We start from the raw sequence: 23,155 nt of genomic DNA, 5'->3' as shown, positions 1-23,155 counted from the left end.
CCAAACAATAGAATAATTCAAAAGCATTCCCTTGAAGAAAACTTCTTTTCTTTTTTAAATCTTCTTGGGCCACACCCACTGTGTTTAGCGCTAACTTCTGGCTCTGTATTCCTGGAGGGGTGTAGAGGACCATAAATGTTGCTGGGGACCAGACTTGGTCAGCTCTGTGAAGTGAAAGTGCTCTACCCACTAAATTTTTTCTCTGACCCCTGAAAGCACTTCTAATCACACTCTGTGTTCTTTTGGTTGTGTGTGTGTGTGTGTGTGTGTGTGTCTAGGACATTTAGTCATTCCTGGAAATAAGTGCATGACTCCAACGTGATGGGATTGGAATGGGTGCTCTTGGCATTTACTGGATAGAGGGAGTGGGTGGTATAATAACCTATATAATGAGCAGGTTAAGATCAAGGAAGCTTATGTTAAAGGAGATGAGGAATTTGGGTTTTGGTTACAATAATGTGGATTTAGATAATTTCAGAGAGAAGAAGCAATGATGATCCTGATAACTGTAATACATTTTTTTTATTGCTTTTTGGTTTTTGGTTTTTGGGCCACACCTGGGGATGCTCAGGGGTTACTCCTGGCTATGTGCTCAGAAATCGCTCCTGACTTGGGGGACCATATGGGACTCCAGGGGATCGAACCTCGGTCCTTCCTAGGTCAGCCACGTGCAAGGCAAACACCCTACCACTGCGCCACCACTCCAGCCCCATAAACTTTTGTTGTTGTTTGTGTTTTTGGTCATACCCGGCAGCGCTCAAGGGTTATTCCTGGCTCTACACTCAGAAATTGCTCCTGGCAGGTTTAGGGGACCAAATGGGATGCTGGGATTCAAACCACCAACATTCGGCATGTAAGGCAAATGCTCTACCTCCATGCTATCTCTCTGGCCCCATAAATGTATTATTTTTGAGGGGGTCATACCTGACAGCGCTCAGGGGTTACTCCTGGCTCTACATTTAGAAATCGCTCCTGGCAGGCTCAGGGGACCATATGGGATGTCAGGATGCGAACCACCGTCCTTCTGCATGAAAGGCAAACGCCTTACCTCCATGCTATCTCTCTGGCCCCAAATGTAGTTTTTTTTAGAGCACTGGTTAGAAGTAATGATGGAAGTTCATTTAATTCAGGTAACAAACTCATGTCAAGTCTTCAGTTTTTATCTGTCTGAGAATAAGAATGTTTTTAGATTCACAAAAATCACCAAAGAAATGTGAACTTGCTACAAAGCACTCATAGCAGTGACTGAGTCCATCTCACTCAATTCTCTCAGTTGTATTTCACTTTTTAGTTTTGGAGAATTTCAAAGAAGTAATGGCAATGTCTTCATATTTATTCTGATTGATCAACATCACATTTAGCAGTAAATTAATGTTTCTGGAACTTATTCAGAATCATAGGAGAATATTTTTTATTATTATGTTACTGAGTCCTGTAAGTATATTTTCTTCTTCCCACCCCACTTTCTATTTTGTTTTGTTTTGTTTTGTTTTGGGCATACCTTGTGGTGCTTGCTCAAGAGTTACTCTTGAGCTCTGAGTTCAGAAACTACTCCTGGCAGGGATCCGGGTACCATATGGGATACTGGGGATCAGCGCGTGCAAGACAAATATCCTACCTGATTGATGTATTATCACTCTGCCCCCCCCCCCCTTTATTGGTGGCAGTGCTCAGGGGCTTCTGTGGATTCAGTGATGGGAATAAGAGTGTTCTTTACTGGTGGTGCTTGAGGAGATCTTGCATAAACTAAGATCAAACCAAGCCTCAAGCACACAGAGTCAGCCTGTGCTTATCCCATTGAGAGACATCTAGTTCAGAACATCTTCCTATCTGTATTCAACTCTATTGCTTTTTTATTTTTATCATATGCCATTTCCCTGCTTTTTCATTTTTATTATATACTAATTAGGTTCTCATTAAAATCATAGAATTATTTCAAGAATTCTGGCATAAATAATGCACATAGTAATCAGTAGTATAATTTCTATAAAAGTATATTTTTTGTTTGTTTGTTTGTTTGTTTGTTTTTGGGTCACACCCAGCAGCACTCAGGGGCTACTCCTGGCTCTACACTCAGAAATTACTCCTGGCAGGCTCAGGGGACCATATGGGATGCCGGGATTTGAACCACCATCCTTCTGCACGCAAGGCAAAAGCCCTTCCTCAATGCTATCTCTTCACCCCCCCCAAAATATACTTATTGATGGTTTAACACTTTCTCTTTATTTTCCTGTTTACTTCTACTAAGTAGATTAAACAGTATTTAAAAGCAGAAATCCACTTAGGTATGAATACAAAACAAAATAATGTTGGGTGTAAGACCTAAACTTTGGAAATCTAGGTTCATTTATTTTGGATTAATTTCTCCCACTTGGTTGGTAATAGAGAGTTCTAGTGTCAATTCATGATTATAAAGACAATCATTTTTTACAATGAAATTAAATTATATATACACATTAAAAGGTCCATTTCTTTGCCATACTTTTAATAGGCATTTCCAGATGGCATACATAAAGTAGGAAAGTCTTATTCAGAACCTTTTGATTTTAGTATCTAGTTTTATGGTTTTGTTTTTAACCCTGTTTTATGTAACTTGAATTCACTTTAGCAGTTATACTTGTATTTATTTGTATGTTATTTTATAAGATTTTAATGTTATTTTATAAGATTCTGCAAAAATTATTTTGGTATAAGTTTAAGAATTGAGAAAATGAAATAATCTGTGTGTAAAAAATATTAAAAATAATTTATTAAATCATTGTGCATTACAAAATTACAAAATTATTTATGATTGAGTTCCAGGGTTACAATATTCAAACACCAATTCCTTCACCAGTGCCATTTTCTCTCCTCTAATGTCCCCAGTTTCCTTCCTATCCCACTAGCTTGCCTTTTTGGCAGGCAGTGTTGCTTTTTTTTCTTTCACAAGATGGAAGAGCTCTACAATTCAGCTATGGAATTATTTCAAAGTAGCATTTAACTATAGCTCCCTGTCAGGTTTGGCATATAACTAAAAGGAAATTAAAAAAATTGCATGAAGTTGTTAGAGTAACAATTTTTCTCACTCACATGTTACAAGGTTCTTTGGGTCTCTTATGTGAAAGTTAAAACATTTTTATTATAACTTAAGTAAATATGGATACAAGTATAAATAATGAAGAGATAACAGAACCAAATTTCATGTAACAATAAATAGCATTTATTAACATAAAGTTGTGGGGCTGGAGAGATAGCATGGAGGTAAGGCGTTTGCCTTTCATGCAGAAGGATGGTGGTTCGAATCCCGGCATCCCATATGATCCCCCGAGCCTTCCAGGGGCAATTTTCTGAGCATGGAGCCAGGAGTAACCCCTGAGCGCTGCCAGGTGTGATACAAAAAAACAAAACAAAACAAAACATAAAGTTGGGAAAATAAAGACCCTATACATTCAACCACACAGATGCAGTTCCAGTTAATTTTATTTAGTTATTTTCAATATATGTAGCTTTATATTTAAAAGTTACCCATTTAGTTATACAAATATAATTATTAATATATTTTAATGAAATATCTCCAATAGTTGTATACTTATACTAGTCTATCTGGGTTTTTATTATTTTGTTTATGCCAGGACCCTGTACCTACAAAAGATACACTCTGTGACTTACCCCTTATGGAGGGGACTTACCCCTTTGGAGGGGACTATACCCAGCAGTGTTTAGGGCTTACTCCCGGCTTTATGCTCAGGGATTATTCCTGGTGGTGCTAAGAGGACCATATCAGGTGCTGGCAATAGAACCCAGGTCAGCTGTGTGCTAGGCAAGCTGTTTCCCTTCTCCAGCCTTCCATATGACTCTTCTTGGGTCACTTGCAAGACATTTCTGGACTCCAGTTGTTAGAAATGTTCTCTCTCTTTCATGTCTGCTGGACCCTAGCAGACCCTCTCTTGCACTGTTTACTCATTTTTCTATTAAGGGGGCATAAGAGAAAGAGGACCTCCATAGTTTTCTCTTCATATCTCCTTTTAAAAAATGTGACATAAACAATGTGTCTCCTCCTACTCTTTGGGTTGATCTAAAATTCTGTGTAGATTCAAGTGGTCATAAGAAATACCATTTTCAACATCCAGTATAAAAACACTTAAACTGCTAATCACTTTGCATTCGAGTTCTGGCTTTTGAACTATACCCAGAAATCAATGTTCAGAGACTCCACCCCACACAGTACTCAGAAGTCACCCATGGTGGTACTTGGGGGCTATATACTGCTGGGAATTGAACCCAGGCAAAGCTCACACCCTGCATACAAAGCACCACTCAGTCATTTGTGTCTCTGGCTCATCCCAGGTGACTTTTAAGTCATTTCAACTAAGGAATGAAATATTCACATTAAGAACACGTGCTAAATACCCTGTTGCAAAAAAGCAACAGGTGAATCAGAAAAATATTTTCAAGAACAAAAATGTGTTACATTAAGATATAGGCAGGGCTGAGGAAAATGATTCGATAAGGAGGAGTAAAATGAGAACATGGATTTAGAGGAAAAAAGGAGAAATGTAAAAATTCCAACTGTTAAGAGGTTGTTAGTGCATTGAAAAAAATAAATAATGAAAAGGCTGAAGAGAGAGCACAGGTGTTTGCCTTGCATGTTATTGACCTTGATTTGATCCAGGTCACCTGTATCACATAAAGTGCCCTGAGCACGACCAGATATCACTCCTGAGCACAGAGCCAGGAACAGTCTGGGTACAACAGGATGTGCCCTCAAACCAAAAAGATGTGTGTGTGTGTGTGTGTGTGTGTGTGTGTGTGTGTGTGCAAAACAAGGAGATTGGCTCAAATGACTGAGCACATATGTTGCATGCAAGAGCCCAGGTTGACCCCCCAACTCTGCATGTCCCCTAGCAGTCATCTGTGAAACTTCTGGGTTTAGTCCAAAAGCCAGAACTAAAAATCAAGATGATTAGCAGTTTAAATGTTTTTATACTGGATGGTGGAAATGATATTCTTTTTTTTTTTTTTTTTGGTTTTTGGGCCACACCCGGTGATGCTCAGGAGTTACTCCTGGCTATGCGCTCAGAAGTTGCTCCTGGCTTGGGGGACCATATGGGACACCGGGGGATCGAACCGCGGTCCGTCCTAGGCTAGCGCAGGCAAGGCAGGCACCTTACCTCTAGCGCCATCGCCCGGCCCCGGAAATGATATTCTTAATGACCACTTGAATCCACACACAATTTTAGATCAACCCAAAAGTGTAGGAGGAGACACCCTTTTATTTATTTTTTTTGCTTTTTGGGTCATACCTGGTGACGCTCAGGGGTTACTCCTGGCTATGCCATCAGAAATCGCTCCTGGCTTGGGGGACCACATGGGATGCCAGGGGATCAAACCTCGGTTCGTCCTAGGTTAGTACATGCAAGGCAAACACCCTATTACTAGCACCCTTGCTCCAGCCCCAAGGGACACACTGTTTATTTCACATTTTTTTCAAAGGAGATATGAAGAGAAAACCACCAAGGTCCTCTTACTCTTATGCCCCCTTAATAGAAAATGAATAATCAGTGGAGGAGAGGGTCTGCCAGAGTCCAGCAGACATAAAGGAGAGAGAACATTTCTAACAGCCAGAGTCCAGGAATGTCTTGGAAGTGGAAGAAGGAAACCCCAAAGGGAGACACACACATAACATCAGGATACCCTGGAAGTCTCCCCCATACCTCCAATGGCTGACATCATAATTCCTTTCATTTGATGCATGACTGAAACTCAATTATCTATGACTTTTAAACTCTCTCACAGCGATTCAATATAAAAATAAAAATAAAAATTTCTTTTAGGGGCTGGAGAGATAGCATGGAAGTAAGGTGTTTGCCTTGCATGCAGAAGGACAGTGGTTTGAATCCCAGCATCCCACATGGTCCCCCCTGTCAGGAGTAATTTCTGAGCATAGAGCCAGGAGTAACCCCTGAGCGCTGCCGGGTGTGACCCAAAAACCACACACACACACACACACACACACACACACACACACACAAATTTTCTTTTTGCCCAGTAGGTCGAATTTAATTTTTAGCAAACTTTCCTCATGGCAAAGAACTAATATAACTCAAACTCTTCCCACCTGAAGAAGAGGGTCTATTTTGGGTGAAGAGAAAATGACACTGAGGTCAAATGAAGCTGGGGTGGAAGTGGGATTAGGGTGGGGAGTGGAATGGTGTTGTGTATGTAAATATTTTAGGGGATTATTATGTTACTGATCCTAACCTGATCGGTGATTGTGCCCTACCCTAGGGTGTGACCTGACATTCTGCCCCCACCCTAGGGTAGTAGTTGGAAGCAGAATCAGGTACTACCCTAGGGTGGGAGCAAAATGCCAGGTCACACCCTAGGGTAGGGCACAATCACCGATCAGGTTAGGGTCAGTAACATAATAATCCCCTAAAATATTTGCATACACAACAGAGGGGTAGTGGGGGTTGTAGTTCATGATATCTAAGTATAGGAAGTAGCACAGACCTGCAAGGGCAGGCTGGAGGGAGAATTTGGAAACAGAGCGACTAGGATTACAATCAGGCACAGTGCCAGCCTCAGACGTTCCTTTACCCACTCCAGGCAGAATGCAGCAGGGCCAGGCTTCTCCTCTGCATCCCGGGGAGATCAAGTTTCTTTGACTTCACACTTGGTCCTCAACGATGGAAGTAGGTATCCCTTGGACTAGCCCTTGCACACTTTTCACACACTTACGTGCTGGCCCAGAGGTTTTCTAAAGTGTTTGGGGTTTTATTTTGTTCAGTTCTGGCCGTGCCTAGGGGCTAATCTTGGCTCTGAGCTAAGGAGTGATCCCTGGAGGCGTGATCCCTGGCAACACTCTTGGTGATCCCTGGGACCCTTGATGATCTCTTGGGACCCTACGTGATGTTTGGAATTTAAATCGGGATTTGAACCAGGGTTGGCTGCAAGCAAGACGAGTGCTTTAAAGCCCCTGGACTCTTATTTCTCAGGCCTATGCTATCGCTTTGTTGTTGTTTGCTTTGGGGCCGTACCCCAGGCTGGGATGATTCCTGGAGTAGTTCTGGGCACCATATGTGGTGCTGGGGATGGGGGTCAAAACAGTGTGTGCAAGGCAAGTGTCTTATCTCTTATTTTTTTCTCTTTAAATTTTATTTTTTTGGTTTTTGGATTTTCGGGCCACACCCGTTTGATGCTCAAGGGTTACTCCTGGCTAAGTGCTCAGAAATTGCCCCTGGCTAGAGGGGACCATATAGGACATCGGGGGATCGAACCGTGGTCCTTTCTTGGCTAGCGCTCGCAAGGCAGACATCTTGCCTCTAGCGCCACCTCCCCGGCCCCTTTCCTCTTTATTTTTTAAAACTGTTATCATATTTTGTTTTGTTGCTATTTTTTGAGGGGTGTCACACCCTGCGACGTTCAGGGGTTACTCCTGGCTGTACACTCAGGAATTACTCCTGGTGGGGCTCGGGGTGTGGAATGCTGAGGATCAAAACTGGGTGCAAGGTAAGCATCAAACGGACTATATTATCTCCCTGGCTCCAATCTTACTTGTTTTTAATCAAGCCTGAGATGTGGTTTCCTTCCTCCGAATCATTGAATATTTGGGGACGTAAAATAAAAGAATTCCTGGAGGATACTCCCATATTCCGGTTCCATAGTCCCTGGTATTCCTCTAGTGTGCTTCTCATCCCTTGGAGATCTGAATGCAGAAGAGGCCATTTGCAGCAGACCAATCTGTTTACACATGCGGCCTTCTGGGCACTGTAGGAAAAGTGGGTCCCTGGAGTTGGTGTGTGAGGGCTGGCGGGCACAAGTCGGGCTACGTACCCAAATGCCCACCTTGCCACCCCTACCCCCAACCGCTTCCTCCCAGGAGTTGCTTCCCACCTTTCTGCACCAGCTGAGAGCAGCGCCCCTGGCCCTGGGACCTTCCACCCGCGCGCAGCAATCGAGGCTGTGGATGCTCAGTCACCTGAAGGGCGGGATAGGGATGGGGACAGGGACGAAGAGAGGAGTCTTGGGGTTCAGGGCATTTCTCTCCTCTGGGACTTTCTCTTTCCCACCCCGCGGGGCCCGAGGGCGCTGGAGGGTTTTCGGTACCATCTCGGGTCCCCAACTGCCACCTAGTGTCTAAATCCAGTCCTGTAAATGTGAATATGACGGATTCTATGGGTCGGTGGGAAAAGGTCCTTCAACTGCTCCTGAACAGAATAATCTGTCACGGTGAGAAAAGTGGGGCGTGGGATCCCCGGCACTGCTCACTTCTTAGCCTCGTTCCCTCACCCTGTGTACATATACAGAAGTATATACTCTTGTGCCATTAGATATTAGTATGATCAAGTAATAATAATGTATAATGTATATTACTAGATATTCTGTAATGTAGTGTCTGCAGAGACAGTACAGAAAGTTAAAGTATTTGCCTTGCATGTGGTTGACCTAGATTCGATCCTCATTACCCCATATGATTCCCTGAGAACCGTCAGGTGTGGCCCCAAATCAGATATATATGTATATATTATTCTAATATAATGTATAAAATATTAATCTCATATGCACATATTTTGCATAGGAAAAATAGAAAATATTACCCTTCATTATAGAGTGGGTGTAATTGTAGTTTCATGAAATAATTGCTTCAGTTAAGTAGATTTGTGTGTAGAGCAGATGCATACATGTGCTTATATAGCAAGTAATATATGTATAAATATGTATATATGTTCATAACTTTTCTCTTTCAGTTTTTGGGCTATACCCAGGGATGCTCAGGGCTTACTCCTGGCTCTGCACTCAGGGATCAATCCTGATAGAGTTAGGGAGACCATATAGGGTACTGGGGATGGAACCCAAGTTGGCTGCATACAAGGCAACAGCCTTACCACTGGCCCTCATATTGTTTTCTTCTTAAGATCCCTTTAGCTGAACTTTGGGTGCTCTTGCTTCCAAAGTAACCTAGAGGCATTTTCCTTCGAACTCCTTTCCATACAAGCTAAGGAGAGGAACCCAGAACCAAAGTGTGACTTTCTGTCCAGAAATGATCAGTGCTGAAAGGGGTTTTGCTCTTCCTGAAAGCTGATGGTTGGGGCACCACACAAGAATCAACTCATCACTTTTTTTTATATTTTGGTTTTTGGGCCACACCCGGTGATGCTTAGGGGTTACTCCTGGCTATGTGCTCAGAAGTCGCTCCTGGCTGGAGGACCATATGGGGCGCTGGGGATCAAACCTCGGTCCGTCCTAGGTCAGCCATGTGCAAGGCAAATGCCCTATTGCTGTGCCACCGCTTCGGTCCCTCAACTCATTACTTTTTTTGTTTTGTTTTTGGGCCACACCCTGTGACGCTCAGGGGTTACTCCTGGCTTCTTGGGGGACCATATGGGACGCCGGGGGATCGAACCGCGGTCCGTCCTAGGCTAGCGCAGGCAAGGCAGGCACCTTACCTCCAGCGCCACCGCCCGGCCCCTCAACTCATTACTTTTGAGTTACATGGAACTCTATGCTGTAATAATTATCAGTAGGAAAAACTGATTACTACTTTCTGACCAAGAAAGCTTGGACCCAGAAAGCTATACCAGCAAACTGTATCAAACACTTAAAGAAAAAATAATTCTACCTCTACTGAAATTTTTGCTGGGTAAAGCCAGCATTAGAGATAGTCCAGAAGTTATGACTCTAGCTTGCATGTGGCTGTCACAGATTTTATTCTTGGCACTGCATATGATCCCCCTATACTACCTGGAATGATCCCTGAACACAGACCCAGGAGTAGTCCCTAAGCATCACTAAGTGTGACCCCCAAAGAAAACAAACAAAGAGTACATATCTGCTACTGCTTTTATTTTTATTATTTGGCTTTTGTTTTTGTTTTGGATCATACCTAACAGGGCTCAGGACTTACTCCTGATTCTGCACTTAGAGATGACACTTGGGGAGGAGGAACTTAGTATGCAGGATGAACGTGCAAGGCAAATGCTGTACTTCAATACCTGCTGTATTGTTGCTCTGGCCCTTCTTTTAGTTTATTTGATTTTTTTGGGGGGGGCCCAGCAATACTCAGGGATGACTCCTAGCTCTAAACTCGGGAATCACTCCTGGCAGTGCTCATGGGACCAAATGAGGTGCCAGGATCAAATCCAATTCAGCCACATGTAAGGCAAAAGTCCTACCTGCTGTACAATCACTCTAGTCCCACCTGCTACTCCTTTTTAGAGGCTTGTTTAACCTTTGCCTAAAAACTTGGCAAAGAAACACACATACATACACAAGGAAAATCACAAGTCAGTTTTTCTATAAATAAAGCTACAGAAATTCTAAATACATAATTTACATGGGTTTCACACAGAGAAAATAAATCTCATACTGAAATAAAAGATAAAAATTTTTACTTGGGGCTGGAGAAATGGTTTGGGGTTAAGGCAGTTACTCTGTATAACCTCAGTCAGGGTTCAATCCCTGCACAACTTCCTTCTCCCCCAGAATTACTGGGTATAACCCTGGAGGCCCTACCCAGTAGTGCAGGTGGCCCTGGGCTTCTGTGCCACGTAGGGCTTGAGCTGCATCAAGTCCTCTGGTCCTAGCACTGAACTGGCAAAACTAGGTCTGAGTTTTGCCAGGAGTATCCCCTGCCCCACCTCAGACCTTTGAGCACTGCTGGGAGGACATTCTTCCACCACACAAAAATTTTTTTCTTAATTAATTGGGAGATCTGAAGTCAACAGTTTCCTTTTAAGGAAAAAATACATGGACCTAAAGGAGAAGAACACATATAGCTTCTCGATGATTCCTTTAAAAAAGTTTCAACTTGTAGGGTCTCCTGCCTTTTTCATAGAACCTTGGGACATGGATGACTTTGTTTTACTTCACATTTCTGCATTTTTATATGAAATTAAGAAGAAAAGAAAAAAGACAGAATGGGGGACAGGGGCCAAGTGGTCTCAGGTGCATTGGTGGAGAAAAAAAGATAGAACTAAATATCTAAGCCAAAGTCAATAACAATAGAATCAAGAGACCTAAAACTTTAACTATCTAAACTTAGAATGGGCCTGTTATACTGGCAGGCAGGGGGCAAAGTGTAGTGGTATAAGATGCACTCTGAGAACATAAGTGGAAGGACTGGTTGACACTGGTGGCAATGGCCCTGATTCACTATGTATCTGAAATTCAATTATGAAGGGCTTTGTAGATCAAATGGTTTATAATAAAAATAATTTTGTTATTTTATAATGAAATAAAAATAATTATAATAAAATAAAATTTAAATAAAATTTAAAAATAGTTTCATCTTGGGACTGGAGTAATAGTACAATGGGTAGGGCCCTTGCCTTGCATGCATTGAATCTGAGTTCAATCCCTGGCATCCATCTGGTCTCCCGAGCACCAACAGGTGTGATCCCTGAATACAGAGCCAGGAATAACCCTGACACCATTGGGTGTATCCCCTCAAACAAACAAATAAATAAAAGCTTTATCTTTAATGGTGAGCTGAGGAAAAGTAAACTTGAACCGTCTAAATTGGGGATGGAGCAATTGTAGAGGACATGTAAGTTTACCTTGCATGAAGCTGACCCTGGTTCAATCCCTGGTTTCCTATTTGGTCCCATAAACCTGGTAGAATTAATTCCTGAATGCATAGCCAGTAATCAACCCTGTGCATAGTCTGATGAGGCCTCAAAACAAAAGATTCCTCTAATTGAAGCCTGTGCTATCTGCAGTTCACTAACAAGGTGGGAACATCTTGGCTTCATTTCGCACAAAGAATCATTCATTTAAATTAGAGGAAACTTGAACTTCAGCAGTGAGAATAAGGAGCATGTGTGAAGTTCCAGATAATCCAAGACAGGAATTTTAAATGGTTCTGCCATTCTAGTGGTTCTTAAAGCATGGTATCTGGAGCAGCAGCTTCCTAACATCACTAAAAAAGTGTTAAAAGTGTCGGTTCTAGGGCAAGAGAGATAGTACAATGGGTAAGGTGAAGGTGCTTGCCCTGCGTGAGGCAGACTGGGTTTGTTTCTGGCAGTCCAGATGGTCCACCAAACACTGCCAGGAATAATCCCTGAGTGCAGAGACAGAAGTCATTAATGAACTTACTCTGGGAGTGCTCCAGCCCATGGCACTCCACAGGAAGGAGCAACAGCCCCTAAACAAACAAACAAAAAGTAAAAATGCTAGTTCTCAGGTCCTAGAGCAGATTTACTAAATAAGAAACTCTGACTCGGGGCTGGAGAGATAGCATGGAGGTAAGGCGTTTGCCTTTCATGCAAGAGGTCATCGGTTCGAATCCCAGCGTCCCATATGGTCCCCCGTGCCTGCCAGGAGCAATTTCTGAGCATGGAGCCAGGAGTAACCCTGAGCACTGCCGGGTGTGACCCAAAAACCACAAAAAAAAAAAAAAAAAAAAAAAAAAAAAAAGAAACTCTGACTCCAGGAATCTGTATTCTAACAACCTCTTTAGGCTATTTTGAGGGACACATATATATCTGCTTGAATTACTAACAAGCTCAACTCAGACTTCACATGTATCCACACCTCCAGTGATTCTAGGAAAAAAAATTTAGCAATTAGCAAAAACAAAACAAAACAAAAAACAAAAACCAATCATTATCATAGACCCGGCTTTTTTTTTTTTTTTTTTTTTTTTTTGGTTTTTGGGCCACACCCGGTGACGCTCAGGGGTTACTCCTGGCTATGCGCTCAGAAGTCGCTCCTGGCTTGGGGGACCATATGGGACGCCGGGGGATCGAACCGAGGTCCATCTCCTAGGCTAGCGCAGGTAAGGCAGGCACCTTACCTCCAGCGCCACCGCCCGGCCCCCATAGACCCGGCTTTTTAGTAAAAATTATACTTAACATTAAAGCTTTTGGACTGGAGAGATTATAGTATTTGGCCTTGTATAGGGCTGACCCAAATTTAATCCTAGTATTGCTTACAGTCTTCCGACTGAGCACCCATAGGAATGATCCCTTCTGAATTCAGAGCCTGGAGTAAGAACTGAGCACAGACAGGTGTGAACTGCCCAAACAAAACCAACAACAAGACAAAATAAAAATTACAGTTTGGGATCCAGGGAGGTATTTCAACTGGAAGAGCAAGTGTGTGAAGCTCTGAGTTCCATCCCTGGCCCCATGTGACTTTCTGAGGACCTTGGGAAAGTTTTCGTGGAGTATAACCATAGTGCTCCATGGACAGAAGTGGCATTTATGATGTGTGTGTGTGTGTGTGTGTGTGTGAAAGGGGGGGGGGGAAGAGAGGAGTAAGCCCTAATAACAATGCCACAAGACCAAATAAATTCCTCTATTTTGGACTTAAAATTTTTTTTAATTATGTGCTCTGCTTAAACTCAGCATGGAGTCATTTTCCTCTCCCCTCTTTGCTTGGGTTAGTCATTGAATAGACTCCTACACTGTAAAAGAAAAAGTCCAGGAAAACCATTTTACTTTGTGTGTGTGCAGAGAAAAGTGCCAATCATTTTATTTTTCCTAGTTTAACGCACACAAAAAATTCTCACAAGCAATTTCTTGGTGTACTTAAGAACATTATTAGAGAACACAAATTATTAAGATCTACAAATGGAAAATGACAAATGCTTTATAGGCAAAGGGTCATTTTATCAGGTCTATTCCAAAGTCTGAAGACTAGGGATTGGACAAATTTTTCTTGTTAGAAATTCCGTTTACAAAGACAGTTTTATGTTGGAAAATGCTTTCATTGTTCTCTCTAGCATTGGGGGTGGGAGTGCGTTTTTCTTCCCCCCTTATCTTGCTGAGAATTTTGTTACCAGCATTTCAAGCTTAAGAACTAAAATTCCATTATTGGCATTGAATTGAAAAGAGGCAGCTCCTTTTTTGAAAGTAAAATTTTATACTGTGAAATGGAAAATGGAATAGTAGAATTACTTAGGGAATAGGGGACTTTTTACAACAGCCAAAGGAAGGAAGGAGAAGGATAGGAAAGGAAGAAAGCAAGCTTTCATTATTCATAGGTGATATAATTGTCTATAGAAAAAGTACAAAATAACTAAAGATATATGAATTAGTAAGAGAGCTTAGCTAAGTATTGGGGTAAGTAAACACAAAATTTATTGAATTTCTCTGTCAAAACAAAAAGTAGGAAATGTGATAAAACACTCTAATAGTACACTTTAGCAATTGGGAATGAATTCACAGACTTAAAAAAACATGTGAGATCTTTGTTTTGGTTTTTGGGCCACACCTGGAAGTGGTGTTTGGGGCTTACTCCTGTCTCTACACTCACTCAGGGTTCACTTCTGGAAGGGTTCAGGGGACAAAATAGGGTGCTGGGATGAAACCCTGGTTGGCCCAAATAAGGCAAACTCTTTACTTGTGCTCTGGCCCCCAACCATGCAAGATTTTAAGAGGAAAATGAAAAATACTGAAAGTGAGTGGAGGAAATATCTCCAAGAGGTAGAGTACATTCATTGCATGCTGGAGTCACTAAATTTGGCTCAGACACTTCATAGATCCCCACTCCCTTGCAGTTCTAGGTGGCTCCTGAGCACTCTCAGGGAATAGTTAAGCTCACACTACAGGGAGCAGAGAGCCCACAGCCCCCATTGAGCCTCATTGGGGAGACCCCTATAATTAGAGACAATGAAGAAATCTTGTATGAAGGGTGAGGTTAGTAACCCGCAATAGAGAAAAGCTCTAATTTTCCCCAATATGATCTACAAGCAATAAGAGCAATATAGTTAGAGCAATCTTAGGGTATTTCATGGAATCCAGAGAAATTGATTCTAAAATGAAATGAAGTAAAATCATACAAATGTAGTAACATAAGGTTAAGAAAAGGCAAGATGCCATGAAAACAAGAAGTAAGTTGGAGGTATTTCCTGCCTATATAGCAATTATTTTATTAACAACTTTTTTTTTTTTTTTTTGGTTTTTGGGTCACACCCGTTGGCACTCAGGGGTTACTCCTGGCTCTATGCTCAGAAATTGCTTCTGGCAGGCACAAGAGACCATGTGGGATGCTGGGATTTGAACCAACGTCAGTCCTGGATCGGCTGCTTGCAAGGCAAACACACTACTGCTGTGCTATCTCTCCGGCCCCTATAGCAGTTATTATAAAGCCACTGTATTTAAGACCATATATTCTAACACAGAATGTGTAAACAATGTGTATAATCCAGTGTAGAATGCATAGACCAATAGAATAGTATAGAAGAACAGTACCAGGTTTCCTTGTATAAAAAGAATGGACATCAAAGACCAGTGGTGGAAGAGATGCTACCTATTAAATAACCCTAGAATAGGTTATATATTCATAAAACATTATAATAAAATCTTATTTTATTTTATTGTTGAAAATAAAACATGAAAAAATTTCAATGAAAAGGTAAAAGAAAAAATTGTATGACTTTTTTTTAAACTTTATTTATTGATTAATTGATTTCTGGGCCACACCCAGCAGAGCTCAGGGGTCCTCCTAGCTCTGCACTCAGAAATTGCCCCTGGCAGGCTGGGGGCTCATATGGGATGCTGGGAATCGAACTGGGTCCCTCCTGGGTTGACTGCATGCAAGGCAAACTCCCTACCGCTGTGCTATCTTTTCAGCTCCAGAATTGTATGACTTGAAGGTAAGGAAATTTCTATCAAATAAGACAGGGCTCCCAGGCTATGGGGGAGGAAAATGGGGAACATTGGTGGCAGGAAAGTTGCACTGGTGAAGGTGGTATGTATTTAATGACTGAAACCAACTATGAACATTTGTGTAACCATGATGCAGAAATAAAAACATCATTGAAATAAATAAATAGGGGCCGGGCGGTGGCGCTAGAGGTAAGGTGTCTGCCTTGCCTGCGCAAGGATGCGCTAGGACGGACCACGGTTTGATCCCCCAGCGTCCCATATGGTCCCCCAAGCCAGGAGCGACTTCTGAGCGCATAGCCAGCAGTAACCCCTGAGCGTCACCGGGTGTGGCCCCAAAACCAATAAATAAATAAATAAATAAATAAATAAATAAAAATAAATAAGATAGAACTGAGGAGACAGCACAAAGATCATAGTTGTGTCTTTTGCATCCTCAGGAGCCCAGTTTGGTCTCTCTCCAGTACCGTATGGTCCACAGAATCTTTGGTGTAGCCCTAGAGGCCCTCAAGCACTGCTGACGAAAGCGCCGACTGTCTTTGTCTCTGCAGAATCTGAACCACACTGAATTCTGGGGCCTTAGCATTGCAATGTTATTCACATTTTTCTGATACTACAGGGAGTAGGCTCTGGGTCTTCTGAGCGCTAAATAAAAATAAATAAGAATAAGACTAATAAATTTGATAAATTTTCTAATGAAAATTAGAAACTTTTTGTTTGTTTGTTATTTCTTGGGCCATACTGGTAGCTCTTGAAGTTTACTATTGTCTCTGAGTTCAGGAATCACTCATGGTAAGATGTGGAGGACCATATGGGATGCTGGGAATTGAACTGGAGTTGGCCACCGGTAAGAAAAGTACTCTACTCATTGTGCTATCACTCTGGCCCCTAAAATAGAAATTTCTGATTAGAATTTACAGTAAAGTAAGAAAACCCAAACTAGGTATGTGTACATCATACATGATCTACATAATTTAGCTATAATTCAAGAGGAAAATGGTCAAAAGATGAAATAGATACTTGATGATGATGATGATGATGATGATGATGATGATGATGTCACACTCAGTGGTGCTCAGGCATTATTCTTGGCTCTATACTCAAAAATTACTCCTGGCAAGCTCAAAGGTCTATATATGGGATGACAGAGATTGAATACATGACAGCTGTGTGCAAGGCAAACACCCTACCCGTTGTACTATTGCTCCAGTTTCAAAGTAGATACAAATGATTAATTATTATGCTAAAAAAATCAGGCCATCCACATTTTAAGTCACATTTTAAAAGTATTAAGAGGACGTGAGTTGAAATTTCTGGCCTCAAGTTACTTGGCCAAAGTAGAAGTAATTGAATGAAGAAGCTTCAAGGATTTAGCAAAGAGCATGGGTATGACAAGGTCATTACATTTGAAAATAAGAAATTATATATTTATAGGGGTTAAGATGCACGAAATCAAATAATTAAAATACATTACCTTGGGGCAGAGACTTTTGAGTTTAGAAACAGGCCTGATTTGGCCATTGGTCCAAGGACCTCTCACCATGCTGGCAGTTCCAAGGACAAGCAGTTGACTTGTGCCTTGAGGGAACTGGTACTAGTTAGAATCTAAAGAAAATGAAGTAAGGCAGGGCTGGGGATAGGAAGCAAGGGTCACGAACCAGAATCTAAAAAAAAACAACAACAACAAACACATTCAAGGCTTAAACTGCTGTCAAGGCCTGGCAGATTTGAGGTCCTGAGGGAAATTAATCTGAGGGGTCAGCTGTACTGGGATTGAATCTGGTCTCCCATTTCAAAGGGTATCTGCAGGCTGAAACAGGTGGTACTTAGAAGCCAAATCCAGCTCTAGGGAAAAGAATAGCATATTCCAGGCGAGAATATCTGGATTCCACCTACATTGATCAGATAAAAACCGAGGCCAAGGAACCCGAGAGATAGCATGGAGGTAGGGCATTTGCCTTGCATGCAGAAGGATGGTGGTTTGAATCCCGGCATCCCATATGGTCCCCGAGCCTGTCAGGAGCGATTTCTAAGTGTAGAGTCAGGAGTAATCCCTGAGCGCTGCCGGGTGTGACCCAAAAACTAAAAAAACAAACAAACAAACAAACAAACAAAAAACCCCGGGCCAAGTGGGGATGGGAGAGAGCAAAGAAAAGAGACAAATAAATGATCTATGCTATAAGCAATATGCAACAAGGACCTAGAAGGACCTAGAAGATATTATGCTAAATGAAGAAAGCTATAGAAGGATAGATACAGAATGATATCACTTGTGTGTAGTATTTAGAATAACTCTATGAAGAAATCAGGGGTTTAAATGGGATTGTCAAGAATTAACACCAGAGTATGATGAGGAGAAGGAAAGACATGGAACAGAGGAGGAGAAACACAAATATGAAAATATGGGGAACTGGGGCCAAGGGGTCTCAAGTGCATTGGGTAGTGTTAAGAAAAGACAGAACTAAATATCCAGGTCAGAGTCAACAACAATAGAATTATGAGACCCAAACTTGAACAATCAAAATAAAAATGGGCCTGTTATACTGTTTAGGCTGAGGGACATGGGGTGTTGGCATGGGATGAACTGGGAACATTGGTGGAGGGAGGTTGACACGAGGTGGGGTTGATCCTGAAACATGCGTGTCTGAAATCCAATTATGAATAATTTTATAAATCCCAATGGTGTAAATAAAAATTAAAAAAAAATATGATCTAGAACATCGGGGCAATTGGTGAGGAATGGGCAAGCAAGGATACAGATTAGGTAAATGCACACCCTTTGCCCACCTCCTCCTCTCCCCCAATTGTGGAGGCTCCTTCTTCCATACACACAGGCTTCCTTCAATCCAGGGAGTCCGAGAGGAAGCTGATGCGCTGATATTTCTACAAATCCACCTCATCCAAAACACTGTCTTTCTGTTATCAAAGTGTATAACTCGTCTATCATTCTAACCGCAATGGATCCATCAGTTTAGTTTTTTTTTTTTGGGGGGGGGGGCCACACCCTGTGACGCTCAGGGGTTACTCCTGGCTATGCGCTCAGAAGTTGCTCCTGGCTTCTTGGGGGACCATATGGGACGCCGGGGGATCGAACCGCGGTCCGTCCTAGGCTAGCGCAGGCAAGGCAGGCACCTTACCTCCAGCGCCACCGCCCGGCCCCCATCAGTTTAGTTTTAATAGTGGTGCATCTCAGGCCAGTTTAGAGAAAGGCTGATTATATAAAGAGAACGTTCTTTTAAGGAAAAGCATTGCTCAAAAGAGCATGATGCCGCATTAGAGCCATTGTACTGCAGGTAAGGTTTGATTGCCTTCCATGGTACTGAACAGGGTTCATACCCCAGTACTACATACCCAGCCCCGCCCAGGGTGATCCCTGAGGCAGAGCCAGGAGTAAGCCCTGAACACTGCTTGTTGTGAACCCCAAATCAACAAATTAAAAAAAGAAAAGCATGATGTATGTCAGCTTAGCTGCATTCTACTTCAAGAATATTCTTTGGCCTTTCAGAGAAAGACTGCTGCTAGCGATTATGGTCCTCTACTACCATCTAGTGGACATATTTTCATTTACAATTAATACTTTTAGAATGTCTTTTAATTTGAAAAAGTGATTTACGGTACTGTTTCATGTATACAGTGTCCTAACAACATGTCCTCCACCAGAGTGTCCACTCCCCTCCGCCATAGGCTCAGCATTCCATCCCAACTCGTTCTCCTTTGTAAGTTCAGTTCTGTAAACTCAGGTTCTGTTATTTTTGACCATTTGTTATTACCCTACTATGTTCCTTTATATTCCACATGTAAAAGATACTGCTGTCTTTGTCCCTTGTTTTTTGGATGACCCATTAAGCATGATACTGTCCAGGTTCATCCACATAGCAACAAATCGCATGCTTTCATTTTTCCTTGCATTGTGTATGTGTACCCTGCTTTCTTTATTGATTCATCTGTTCTTGGACACTTTGGTTGTTTCCAGATTTGGAGTATTGTGAGTAGTGCTGCAATGAACAAATGTCCAAATGTCATCGTCATTTCAAAATAATGTTTTTAGACCTTTGGGGTAGATATCAAGAAGTTAGTTTGCTAAAAGTTTAATTTTGAGGGTTGGAGTGTGTGTGTGCCTGCATGCGTGCATGTGTGTGTGTGAGACAACTGGTGACACTCAACTCCTGGCTCTGTGCTCAGAAATTGCCCCTGGCTTGGGGGGACTATATGGGATGCCAGAGGATCGAACTGCGGTCCGTCCTACGCTAGCGCTTGCAAGGAGACACCTTACCTCTAGCGCCACCTTCCTGGCCCCTATGATGTATGACTTATCAGTGAGATGATTATTATTTAAATTGGCATTTACCTCATGAAAAGTGATACAGGGCATGTTTTTGTATATTTAGTGGCCATTCTCTATGCTTGAGTGGTCTCAAGTGAGGTTTGATCCTCCGCACCCCATATAGTCTCCTGAGCCTGCAAGGAGTGATCTCTGAGCACAGAGTCAGGAGTAAGCCTCAAGCACTGCCAGATGTGCCCCCCAAATTAAACCAAACCAATGAAAAAGCTCGTCTACCTTCTGACATCACTTCAACAGAGCAGTGGGGAAACTTCATCAGTGCAAGCTAGTTTGAAGTCCAGGTTCCATTTACTTCCACTGACATTTGAGGAAACCTTATTATTGTTGGGTGGGAGCATGAGTTCTTCACAGGGGACTTCCCAAGTAGTGTTCAGGGGTCCCCAGAGACACTGACCTGCTGATGAGTTAGCAATGTCATGCTACTCTGGTCTAGCAGTACTGGGGGTTTTCAGGACCACACTGGCAGTGCTGGGGGAAGGGGGTTCTGTATAGATTGGACTCAGAGCCCTGTGCATGCACAACAAACACTCCAGTTCTTGAGCCATATCCTCAGCACTTGTCACCATTAGGTGTCTGCTAAAACCACTATGGCTAAGGGGGAATGAGGGTTGGGTTTCTTTCTACTTCCCATAGGGCTGCAGATTTGACTCCTCATTGGGCTTCTGGACTGAAAGAGGATGAGGACTGCATGTTTGTCTGACCAGCTCTGGGTGGTGACACAAGTCTTGGCTTATGTCAAGCTGGGGTGTGGATGAGCAGCTGTTAGTAGAATACAGAAGCAGCAATTTCTTTTTTTTTATCTTTATTTAAACACCATGATTACAAACATGATTATAGTTGTATGATTACAGTCATGTAAAGAGCACCCCCCTTCACCGGTGCAACATTCCCACCACCAATTTCCCAGATCTCCCTCCTCCCCACCCCCCTACACCTGTACTCGAGACAGGCTTTCCACTTCCCTCATTCATTCACATTGTTATGATAGTTTTCAGTGTAGTCATCTCTGCAACTGCACTCATCACTCTATGTGATGAGCTGCATGTCCTGAGCTGCACCTACCAGCCCTCATCTTTCTTGTCTCTGAGATACTCTTAAAAATGTCCTTCATTTTTCTTAAAGCCCATAGATGAGTGAAACCATTCTGCGTCTTTCTCTCTCCCTCTGACTTACTTCACTCAGCATAATAGATTCCATGTACATCCATGTATAGGAAAATTTCATGACTTCATCTCTCCTGATGGCTGCATAGTATTCCATTGTGTATATGTACCACAGTTTCTTCAGCCACAGAAGCAGCAATTTCTAAGCACGCTATTTTGCCAATCAGGGTCTGATACACCTCAAGGACATGAGCACATTGGAGTATATTCCCGGATTATCAGCCTTATTGAGAGAGACTATGACCATTTTAAAGACATCCTACATGCATGTCATGATTATGTCGCCCCACACAGACTCAGCTGCCCCTTGGCAGCATCTGCTTCCTGTTAGTTTATTTAAATTTAGCTTGTTGGTACAGGCAGGGGGTCTATTGTCTTCATCAAGAGAGTCTGCCTAGGAACCAGGAAGTGGTATGTTTGATCCACATGAGAGCTGCAAGAGCTGAGTGGAGTCTACGGACAGATCTTGCCAGCACTGACCAACCACAACCAGGGGAATGGAATATCCAAGTCTGGAGCATTGGAGCACAGAGACCAGGGGTACAACCTGGTCGGTTCCCGTGTGCATACAGCAGCCCCAGCAAAAACTATTAGATGCTTTCTAGTACCCGCAGTGGGCGTATGTACCACAATTGGTAGTGTTGGCTAAGAGTGTTGTGTGTATGTGTGTGTGTGTGTGTGTGTGTGTGTGTGTGTGTGTGTGTGAGGGGGGCTGATCTTTGCAACCCCAACTATAGAGGACATTGAAGGGGAAAATAAAATAAAAAGAATAATAATTAAGGCAATAACATTTTTGCCATGCTAAGGCTGAGATCTAAAAGACAAGTTGTGATACTTGGGTCCTGAAGTCCTCATTGTTCTGCCCTTCTCTTTTTTCTGTTAAAAGTCTTCCTTGGGGTCAGTGATATAGTACAATAGATGGACCACTTGCCTCACATGCAGCCAACCAGGTTGGAACTCTGGCATCTCATATGACCTCCCATCCTGCCACGAGTGATTTCTGAATGCAGAGCTATTATGAGTATCTCTGAGTTTTGTGGCCCCCAAACAAAACAAAACAAAGCAAAATAAAAGTCTTCCTATGTTTATTATATAATGTTCAGGATTTTCAGTTGTATTTAGCAGGGAAAATAAGAAAAAATACATCTACTCTTATCTCTTGGAAGCAGAAGTCTTCTCATTTATTTGGAAATGGCAACAAACTTCTTAACTATGTCTAAACACAGGTACACTTATTGTCATTGCTAATATTTAAAAAATTAAACTGTAATATCATCAGAACGCATCCTAGATTTTATGTCTTCATCCTATGTTTTCAAAATATATACATCGAGATATTTTGTGTTGTTTCTTTTTTTCATTTCTTTTTTTTTTAATTTATTGATTGATTCATTGATTGGTGGTTGGGCCACATCCAGCAGTGCTCAGGGGTTACTCCTGGCTCTGCACTCAGAAATCACCCCTGGCAGGCTGGGGAACCATATGGGATGCCAGAAATTGAATCAGGTCCCTCTGGGGTTGGCCACATGCAAGGTAAAAAGCCCTATCGCTGTGCTATCTCTCCGGTTCCTCTTCTTTTCATTTTCATGCTTCATATTCAATTTCAACTTGTTTCCAGATGCTATCCTAAATTTAACTTATAATTTTTTTTTTTTTGGTTTTTGGGCCACACCCGTTTGACGCTCAGGGGTTACTCCTGGCTATGTGCTCAGAAATCGCCCCTGGCTTGGGGGGACCATATGGGATGCCGGGGGATCGAACCTCGGTCCTTCCTTGGCTAGCGCTTGCAAGGCAGACACCTTACCTCCAGCGCCACCTACCCGGCCCCGAACTTATAATTTTTGTGGTTGATCACCACCATATATCTCTGCAACAATGAAGTCTATCAAAATAATATTTGTATGGTGTAATGCTGAGAGTCAAATGTTTTTTATTTCTTGTTTTCCTATTTGGAGGTGGTAGGGAGGAGAGGTTTGTGCTTCAACCTTCAGTGCAAAGGAGGCTTCTTCTGGCTTAGTGCTCAGGGGTTGCTCCCACTATATTTCCAGCTCTGAGAGTTA

This window comes from Suncus etruscus, chromosome 18, assembly GCF_024139225.1.
Source record: "Suncus etruscus isolate mSunEtr1 chromosome 18, mSunEtr1.pri.cur, whole genome shotgun sequence".
Lineage (NCBI taxonomy): Eukaryota > Metazoa > Chordata > Mammalia > Eulipotyphla > Soricidae > Suncus > Suncus etruscus.
The sequence above is the reverse complement of the archived record's forward strand: the minus strand, read 5'-3'. Positions refer to the sequence as shown.